Here is a 10,908-nt window from a genome sequence, read left to right on the forward strand (position 1 = left end):
GGTGATTATTGAAAAATGTCGAAAATTTTGTCTATCAAAATGACTTTTGATAGATAGATGTATTATGGTAGGGTTCAGTGGCGTACAAATTTTTTAGGGTGTCTCAGTAAGGAAATATACATTTATAAAACTTATTTTTTTTTGTATGGGACACCCTATATATTTTGACATTTTTCGTTTATATTTTTAATTTTATTTCACGTATGACATGTTATATATTTATTTTCAGTTGTTAAAGATGCTCTGCAAATAAATTGTTTATTTGACATCACGTTAGACGTTTAAAAAAATACTCAGTAATACATTGTATTATGTGTGTGTGTGTGTGTGTTTGGTGAGTTGGCTTGGAAACTAGTCCTTTAGCCACAGAATTGTAATGTAAGATATTAGTTTTTAAATAATGTAACCAACTTTAAATAAAAAGTTACATATTAGTTCGTATACTTCTCTACTATCTAAGGAGAGTAAATGGGTGATGTTTATGGGAGTCTGAATTTTAAGTTCTGATAGTTTTGAATACAGCTGATCTGTTTTATACCTATGTTTATCGCACTTAAAAAGAATATGGTTGATGTCACATTGTGATATATTATCGCATGAACATACCCCAGTAGGGATAATATTTAACTTAGCCAAGTGAGCTGGGAATGCACCGTGATTAGTTTTCAGTCGAGTAATTGTGGCTGTCAACTTCTTTGGCATTGCATATTTGAAAATATAGTCAACATCTTGTGGTAGGGTAGGGTGGATAGTATAATATTGATTATTTGAATTCGTTGCTATGTTTTTCCATTTTTCTTTCCAATTTATAAAAATTTTGTTATAATAATGTTGTTGTAAGTCCTCCAATGTAAATATGGGAATATAGAGTCCAACATGGGTCGCATCTTTAGCAAGCTGATCAACCAGTTCATTTCCCTCGATACCTATATGACTCTTAACCCAAATAACTGTAATATCTTTACTATATATTTTATTTTTAATAGCACAAAGAATATTATTTCTTTTATGTTGAGTCATATCTGAGTTTAATCCTTTAATGACCGATAATGAATCTGATAATATTACTGCTTTATTTAAATTGTGTGAATCTAGCCAATCTAATGCTTTTTCGATAGCTACCGCTTCAGCGGTATATATTGAACAATGTGATGGAAGTTTAATTTTCAAAGATTCGCTTTTATGTGGAATGTAAACTGCGCAACCTGTGGCACCATCCTCTTTTTATTGTATTATGCAGATAATAATTCTTCACAGTTTTATTTACTAGAAATAAGATCAATTATGTACTATCAAACATAGGAATAACAAATTTACCAACAACAAAAAACTACTTAGCAACTAGAATTAATTTTACAAAAATATAAAAATTATAATAAATGTTCAAAATGCCCCCCGTTTTGTTATAATAATAATTGACACCTTTTTCTTACAGATCTTATACAATTATTGAGTCTATGCATTAGCTTTATTTTTCTAAATGCTTGATGAATGCTTTGTAATAATTCTTCCTTAGTGTTAAATTCAGTTTTATAAATATTGTTTTGTAAAAATCCCCAAATAAAAGTCAGGAGGATATAATTCTGGTGAACGAGGACCATAAATTCCAAACCACCAATTATGAAATTTTTCATTTAAATACTTTCCAGCAAACTATTGGCGGGTGTTCCATCTTGTTGAAACCAAAAAGTATTTCTCTCAGCCCAATACTTCTCATCAAAAATGTTATTTTCGTTTTCTGAGAATCTAATTTAGTTCCCCATGTAGGTTACAAATTGAAATAAATTTTCCGTCAAGACTCCTTCAGGGTATATTCAATTATCTTGGCCGATATTATGGAGTTTTAGAGCGCACTAAAAATTTGAAAAAGTTACTTCTATTGACAACCAATCACCATGATTTTTCTTAAATTATTTTGAACGAGTAGAATCTTCTGTAGAAGCAGTTGAAAAATTACTCACAGTTTTAAAAAAATTATTGTAGTATCCAGAGGGTACAAAAGAGTATGAGTTAAGGGATAGTGAGAAACTAAAGCTATTTTTTTATGAATATTATATATTATTATTTTTATATATTATTTTTTTTTACATCTTAATATAATTTACTATTTTTATTCATATTATTACGATATTCATCGTACGTGGTGTCATTTGGCGTATAGTGGGACGTCCTGCCGGTAATTTCAACGTAAAAATCGAAACGTTAATAGAAACTTATTTTAAAGTAAAATTGTGGCTTATTCCAAAAAAATAATAGTAAATTATTTTATGAATTTCCATTAAAATTAAACTTAAACTAAAAAAAACGGGTGTGGCAGTCCAGTGGGACTGCCGGTAGAAGTTATACTTCTATACACGCGTTCGCCGTTAAAAATTTATATAGGAGTCAATCTGCACAATCATTACATATGTAATGCTATAGGTAAGAGAGAGCAGAAAGAGAAAAAGAATTAGTTATATAGGTTTATTTTTATATGTATAAAAGGAGTTGAATGCAAAAAAAAATTTTACACATACTCTGCAGTAAAATTCACTGTTTATTTTGTTATTAATATAAAAATTACAATACAATAAATACACTGCAACATAATTCAATATAATAATACAATATAAATTAAAATGTAATATTCATAAGTATTTAAAACTGCCAATATACATAACTAACTTTACGAAGATAAAAATAAAAAACCAACAACTCGGATTATGTTGTAAATTTTCATTTTATTTTAAAATTTATGTTTTTTCCGTATATTACATATATTTAATAAGATTAACGTGAGGTTTTTAAATATTTCAAAAATAAAAAAGGAAATTCATAATTGGGATTCGAACTCACAACCACCAGCGTATGAACCAAACACGTAAAGGATTTGCCAATCAGACATAACACTAACGGATTTCAAAATTGAGAGTTCTCGGTAAAACAGTGATTATTTTGAAATACAAAAGCCTAAAATAATTATAAACGTTTAATTTTAAATAATACAAAACATATCACATAAATAATAATATTAATACATATTATATTATATATAATAATATATATATATATATATATAATATATATATATATATATATATATATATATATATATATATATATATATATATATATATATATATACATCTAGCGGTTAATCTGAGCTCCGTTCTAAAACGGTATCATACTAACTCCAGTAGAATATACACCGTGTATAGTATTATCTAAGTAGCGCTTTATTTAGACTCCGACCAACATGTAGGATTAAGTGGACTCCACAACAGGATAAATCATTTGTGGGATCCGTATTTACCATTTTGCGTACACTTCTAATCTCCTGAGATGTTGCCAATAATTGTATTAGTAGTAGATTTTCAAATTTTACAGCTGGTACATTTTGGAACTTGAAATTTATTTAAATATCCATCAATTTAGTCATGGAGGAATTTCAGGATTATTTGGCTAATGTAGTTAAATATAAATTGTTAACCGACACATAACTTTATTTTACTTTTTAGTTTTAATAAACAAGGCGGTAATTTATATTACTTGTTTAATATATTTTTAAACATAAGAAAGTGTCTATTATAAACGTGGAAAAGTTAAGTTTCCATTTTTATTAATTAGTATTTTTTATTAAAAGGCATTGTCACTAAAACATTTAGTTCATAAATGTACGTACATCGGATAGAGTAATCGTGTAACAGTTTATGAAAGTAGAAGCTCCTTCGGTAGGATTATAATGCTTGTTACCCTATTAATATAATTAAAGAAAACTCAAACAACAGGGAGATCTTTGTAATTTTTGGATTACTGCAGTTTATGACATGCAATGTTTGTTTTATAGCGTAGTTGAATTTAAACTACAATAATTTATAAATCAATCTTTAATAACATACTTTTTTACTGCCTAATTTCAATAGATATGTCGATTTTTAATTAAAATATTTAATGCATTAAAGTCGCGTAGAGATTTTCACTAAACATTTAATTTTAAAGCTATTATTATAATAGTCCAAAAAAAAAGTATAAAAGTCTAGGGAATTCAATATCCTACTATGGATTTGTTTTATAGATTATCGTAAAGCGTTCGACAGACTCAAATGGATACACTTATGACTGATACTAAAAGAATTAGGTGTACAACAACACCTAATTTTGCTTATAACTGAACTGTACGAACACACTACTGGACCATTTAAACTAACATTAAAAGAAGATTGAAAATCAAAACGAAATATAAGTATCTGGGAAAAATTTCTCAAACGATATTAATATTAAAAGGGACTTTAAAGAGCATCTGACAAAGCATGCTAAACCTTAAGGCGACTAAACCACACAAAATGGTTATTTGAGAAAAATTATAGCTCGTTCCAGAAAGAATTGTAAATATAATAACATTAATGTAGATTAAGAAGAAACGCTGAAGAAAAAAACAGTAGCGGTTAGCCTAAATAAAGAAAGGCAAAAAGAAAATGTAATTTGATGTTTTGAAAAAATCTGATCCGAAAACTGTATGAAAAACATCTCATAGTATAGACATAGAGCGCGGCGGTGCCTCTACCGTCTGGCGGCCTATATCGGAAACTTTTACTACCATTTGACTATTTGTGTACAATTTTGTGTATGGTTAAGTGGCACACCACAAAAAGTGTTTTTATTTTCTCTTTTGTTCAACAATTAAAATGTATTGCTATACTTCTAGATGTTCCAATACAATAAAGGATAATAAACATAAAGCACAGGGTAAAAATTTTTATTATTTTCTCTGCACTAGTTATTATAAACACATAAGCTATACTACAATTAAAAACTATGACCACTATGAAAAAAATACGGTAGACTATGACTACATTTGTGCTTTAGCACTATAGTAAGAACAAGATAAAATTCTTAATTCCTACATAATTATATTAACGAGAAGTTAATAAAACTTTTGTTCGTTATCAGTAAGAGAAAGCGCATTTCAGAATATATTATGAAAAATGTTGTTGATATTACAATATCAGATGATAGGAATACAAAAATAAAAAAACAACTTACCTTTTCAAAACAACAATCAATCACTTCATTTTATCACGAAAAATTTAAAAATTGCAATGTAATTGAACCCATTTTGCGAGCTATAGTTACATTGATACTTATGTGGCAATTAGCTGTAAAGTCATTAGTCTTTCGCGTCGTATCATATTTTCCTAATATTTTTTGTAGGCAAGCGGTTTAGTTTGTGTAATATAATATCCCCAATTCGTCTCATAATATTTAGTTTTCAAAACAGCTGTTAATAATTCGTTCACATTTTTTAAAGCTCTTTGCAGTACATTTGAAAATAAGTCGACAGTAAGATACTTTATTAATTAGTTTATTAGGTAAGCCTAGTTCTGCCATGGTATTTCATAGTTTTATTCTTATGATTATATCAGTGTTTGTTTAAAATCTATAAATAACTAGTTTAATGATTTTTTTGTATTCCCAACATTTCTAATTAACTGCCTAATAGTCAATAATTGATTATTCACTCAATCGTTCCAGGTGTATTAGAAAAAATATTGTATATCCTAATAATTAATAGATATATAGCTTATATATAGCTCATATCGCTATAGTTTGTGTAGTACATTTTATTATCCCTTTTGTGTATGGTATGCTTTTCAGCAAGTTGGTACTTGCTCTTACTTCTAAATTGACAGATCAGCTGTTTAACTGCCTGTGCTTAACTTTCTTCTTCATTTTGCAAATATATATAAAATTTATAAAACTCTGACATACCATTAATTAAAATATTGGATACCCTATACTATTCAATCAACGGAAATACTAAGATCACACGGGGAGAATCTGTCTCTATCTAATTAGCCTTTTTCGGTCCATCTTTGGACATAGGCCTTCCCAATCCTTTTCCATTCTTCTCTGTCTGTCGGTATAGTTATCCACCTAGAGCCCACGTGCTTCTTGATATCATCTGCCCATCTCATTTGGGACCTTCCTCTACTTCGTTTATATTCCCACGGTCTCCAACTTATAAGAATTTTGTTCCATTGGTCTTCTTTTTGTCTTATATTGTGCCCGGCAAATCTCCATTTCAATTTTGCAACTTCTTGTCCAACATCCCTCACTTTTGTTTTCTCTCTTATCCACTTGTTTCTCTTTTTATCCATTAGTCTTATGTGCAACATTTGTCTTTCCATTGCTCTTTGGGTTTTTATGGTTATGTCCATGTTTGCTTTTGTAAATGTCCACATTTGAGAACCATAATTTAGAACAGGGAGTACGCATTGATTGTATACTTTAGTCTTAAGATGCTGTGGATATCTTTTGTTTTTAAGAATGTAGCTTAGTTTGCCAAATGCCGCCCATGCCAGTCTAACTCGTCTTTTTATCTCTGCTGTTTGGTTTTCTTTGTTACGTTTTATAGTTTGACCCAGATATATATAATCCTGAACTTGTTCTACTTCATCTTGTCCGAACCTCATTGTGATGTTTTCATCTGTATTTGTTATAATTTTGGTCTTGCTGTAATTCATAATAAGGCCTATCTTTCCAGCTTCTACGTCCAGTTCTTTCATCATTTCAAATAATTCTTCTCATTTATCTGTTATCAATGCGATGTCATCAGCATATATTAGATGGTTCAAGTGTTGTCCACAAATTTTTATACCTTTCTCTTCCCATTCTAATCTTTTAAAAATATCTTCCACAGCCTGATTAAAAAGTTTCGGTGATATTGTGTCACCCTGTCTCACGCCTCTATTTATTTGTATTGATTTTGTTTATTCATATACTTTAATTGTTGTTTTGGCTTCCTTATATATATTGGCTATTAGTTCCGTATATCTGTGGTAAATTCTGCTGTTAATCAAAGAACTTTTCACTGCCCAATGTTCGACACTGTCGAAAGCCTTTTCGAAATGTATCAACGCTATATATAGAGGAATATGGTATTCATTTGCTCGTTCTATAAGTATTTTCATACTTAGTAAATGGTCACTTTTGCTGAATCCCTTTCTAAAACCAGCTTGTTGGGTTTCCATCGAATTTTGTCGTCAATCTATTGGTTAAAATTTTTGTTGGGAGTTTATACATTACATTGAGGAGTGTTATGGGACGGTAGTTTTTTTATATCTGCTTTATCCCCTTTCTTGTGTAGGATAATGGTTACGGATTCCTTCCAGTTGATTGGGATTCTTTTTTCTTTTAATATCTTGTTAAAAAGGGAATGTAGAGTGTTAATTACCACTTTTCCACCATATTTCAGCATATCTGCAGTTATTCCATCTTTTCCAGGCGATTTGTTGTTTTTCATTTCTTTCAATGCCTTCTATATTTCTGATTTGCTTATTTCTGGCTGTAGCTCTGAGTTGACATTTTTTACTTTAGCTTTAAGTTGGTTTTTAATTGTTTCTGGTGGTTCCTTTTTTGTTTTATATAGTTCTGAGTAGAAATGGTGGATAATATTTATAATGTCATCTTTAATGTTTGTTTCTAGTCCGTTTTCATCTTTTATTTTGTTTATTTCACACTTACCTAATTTCGGTCTTAAGCATTTCATATTTTTGTATTACTTTTTCTATTTTTATTTCTTGTTCTTTTCTCTTATTTTCTCTTATCATTCTGCTTATTGTTTTATTGATTTCTACATATTCTATAGCTTCCTTTTTTTATCCATAAGCTTCTTTGTTTCTGTTGATATATAGTTGTTCTTTTTTAGATCCTTTTTTGCTATTTCTTTTCCTGATGTAATCATCGTTGCTGTAAGTATGTTGTCTATTTCATCTATATCTTTGTCATCACTGTCTAATTTTTAAGTAAGTTGTTCTTTTAATAGGTCTTTGTATATCTCTTTATATTGCCCTAGTTTGTTTCTATCTACTAGATCCCAGGTTTTAATTATTTTTCTTTTCATTTCGTAGTTACCGTCAACACTAATTTTTGCTCTGACCATCCAGTGATCGCTACCTGTTGTGAATCTGTTAAGAACTGTTACAACTTTAATGATATATCGTTCCGTGGACAGTATGTAGTCGATCTCATTTTTTGTGGATCCATTAGGGCTGATCCATGTCCACTTTCGTTGGGGCTTCTTATTGTAAAAGGAGTTCATTGCGTATAGATGCTTTTCTTCTAGGTAGTTCATCAAAGTAGCACCTCTATCATTTCTCTGACCATACCCGAAATCTCCTGTTTTAGTTTCTTCCTTGTTTAGTTTTCTACCCAGTTTGGCATTGAAATCTCGAATTAGTAGTATAAGACGATTTTTATGTTCTTCCATAGCCTTTGATATATCTTCATAAAATAGTTCGATATCTTCGTCATCATAAGCTGTCATGGGGGCATATACCTGGATAATTTTAATTGATGTTCTTCTTATTTTAAGTATGACATAGGCTGTATTCGGGTTTCTTCTTTTCGTCGAGTTTCTGATAGGCCTATGATATCTCATTTTATGTTTGTTAATTCTTCTTCCAATTCATGTACTTTTTCATCCGTAGACATTGATCTAATATTGTATGTCCCTATTGACAGGTTGACGGATTTTTTTGATTTATGTTGTGTTCGTCTTAGTGGGTTTTTGTTTTTATCTATCAAAAGCGAATTATTGCGTCTCCCAGATACCGCGAGGCAGACCTTTGAGGTGTGGGATAATATTATGGGTTACTTCTGGTTTCGTCATAATTTACACTGAAATTACTAACAAGAGAGTGCTCTTACTTATACATGTTCAAATTGATATATAGTACCAACAGATGCTAGTTATATACCATCAGTACTAATAAAATGAAAACTATCAAATTAATGTCAATTTCATTGAATAATCAAAACAATCGAAAATATATACCAAAACAACACAATAAAAGTAAAAGTAGAAGAAGAACCAACCGACCCTATTGAAGCTGGTAATGGGATAAGACAGGGAGATTTCCTGAGTCCTTTATTGTTCAACCGGATTATGGATGAAATAATAAAAAAGTAAGAAATAAAAGAGGATACCAAATGGGAGAAAAACAAATTAAAATAATCTGCTATGCAGACGACGCAATACTATTCCTTCAGAGTGAAGATGATTTACAACGTATGCTACACCAATTTCATATAACCGCCAGAAAATTTAACATGTTAATTTCTTCAAAAGAGACAAAATGCATGGTTTCAACAGCAAGTTTACTAATATGTTAATTGGAGCTGGAAGGTCAGATAATAGAACAAGTGATGGAGTTTAAATATCTAGGTATCACATTATCTAGCTACGGAAATCTCGAAACTTAAGTGGAAGATCCACTGAATAGAGCAAACAGAGCCGCAGGCTGCTTAAATGAAACAATATGAAGAAATAAAAATATCGGGAAAGAAACCAAAGGCAGAATTTACAAAACAGTTATCAGACCAATAATGATATACGCAGCAGAAAGAAGACCTGACACAGAGAGGACAAAAAGGATGTTAGAAACAACAGAGATAAAAACACTTAGAAAAATTGATGGTAAGACACTATGGGACAGAGCTAGAAGTACAGATATACGATGTAGATACAAGGTGAAGAACATTAAGAACTGGTTAAGAAATAGAAGAGTAGAATGGAACGATCATATAAGCCGAATGACAACAAATGGAGTAGTAGACATGGCAAGAGACGGTTACCCAATAGGAAGACGATCAGCAAGAAGACCACGAAAACCATGGAACGGCAACTTACTGGAGACACATTAAAAAACAGGCAGAGTAATGTCTATATAAAAAGAAGAAGAAGAAGAAGAAAAAGATACACAGGATTGACAGGATAAACAATAAAATAGCTGCAAGAAAGAGAAAATGAATCAGTCATATTAATGTAGAATAGCAGAGGACAAAGTATTTGTCATAGCCTTAGACAAGTGCCCAATTGAAAAAAGACCACAGGTCGTTCAAAGAAGACATAACTCTAGAAAGAAAATAGAATAGATTTAAAAAATAAATAAAAGCATAAACATGTCTTTTCCTACTCTTTTAATATTGAAAATACGCAAATAGAACCTTGAATTAAAATGTAACCTTTGATATCTGTGATAAACCCATCATCACCTGAACAATGGCGCCATGTATGAAGTTGAAATTTTTTACACCTATTTTAACTGTTTATTTTTTTATTATCTATATATGAGTTACGAACGATATCACAAACTTATTTATTTTCCACAAACAGGCTCTTTAATACCTTAAATTATTACTATACAAATCTGATTCGAAATATCGTCAAAAAGTAATACACGGCATGTAAAATTTAAATTTTCAATAAAAAGTAAAATATTAGGCATTACTTACGGGGTTCAAAGAACGAGCCTTTACGAAAATTTAAGTACTAAGAAGATCAGAACAATCGGGCATACCCAGGGTAATGATTAAATAATTAATCGGCTCATTCGTCAGTCACCCCTTTAATATGATTTTGTCAAATTGGTCCTTTTTAGGACCAACTATTCTAATAACATATGTATATAACTGTTAAGGGTATATCTAGAGATCAAGAAACTTTACTTTACTTAAACTTATCAGACATATGCGCTAAATACGAATCTGACTCATTTCTAGTGCAGGAAACACATATAGGGCCTAACGTAGGGTATTTGGTATAAAGCTTATCGCTGAAAACCACATTATAGATATAGACATGCTATCTCTGTCGGAAAAAAAGCAAAGAATAACTCAAAGTAAGAAAGGACAACACCAGTCAGCTTTCAGAGAACCTTTCAACGATGTTCAGCTTGGATCCACCATCTACATATTTAATGAAAAATAATACAACTACCTACATTGAGGATCTGAGCACTATTACGAAATCTGTAAACAAAAGTGGCTATAGATAGGGAAGATCATGTAGATTACAAATGCTAAATCTTACCCAACACATCAAAGACGGGTACGAAAAATATCAGGTATCAGGGGTGGTATTTTTCA

This window comes from Diabrotica undecimpunctata, chromosome 7, assembly GCF_040954645.1.
Source record: "Diabrotica undecimpunctata isolate CICGRU chromosome 7, icDiaUnde3, whole genome shotgun sequence".
Taxonomy (NCBI): domain Eukaryota; kingdom Metazoa; phylum Arthropoda; class Insecta; order Coleoptera; family Chrysomelidae; genus Diabrotica; species Diabrotica undecimpunctata.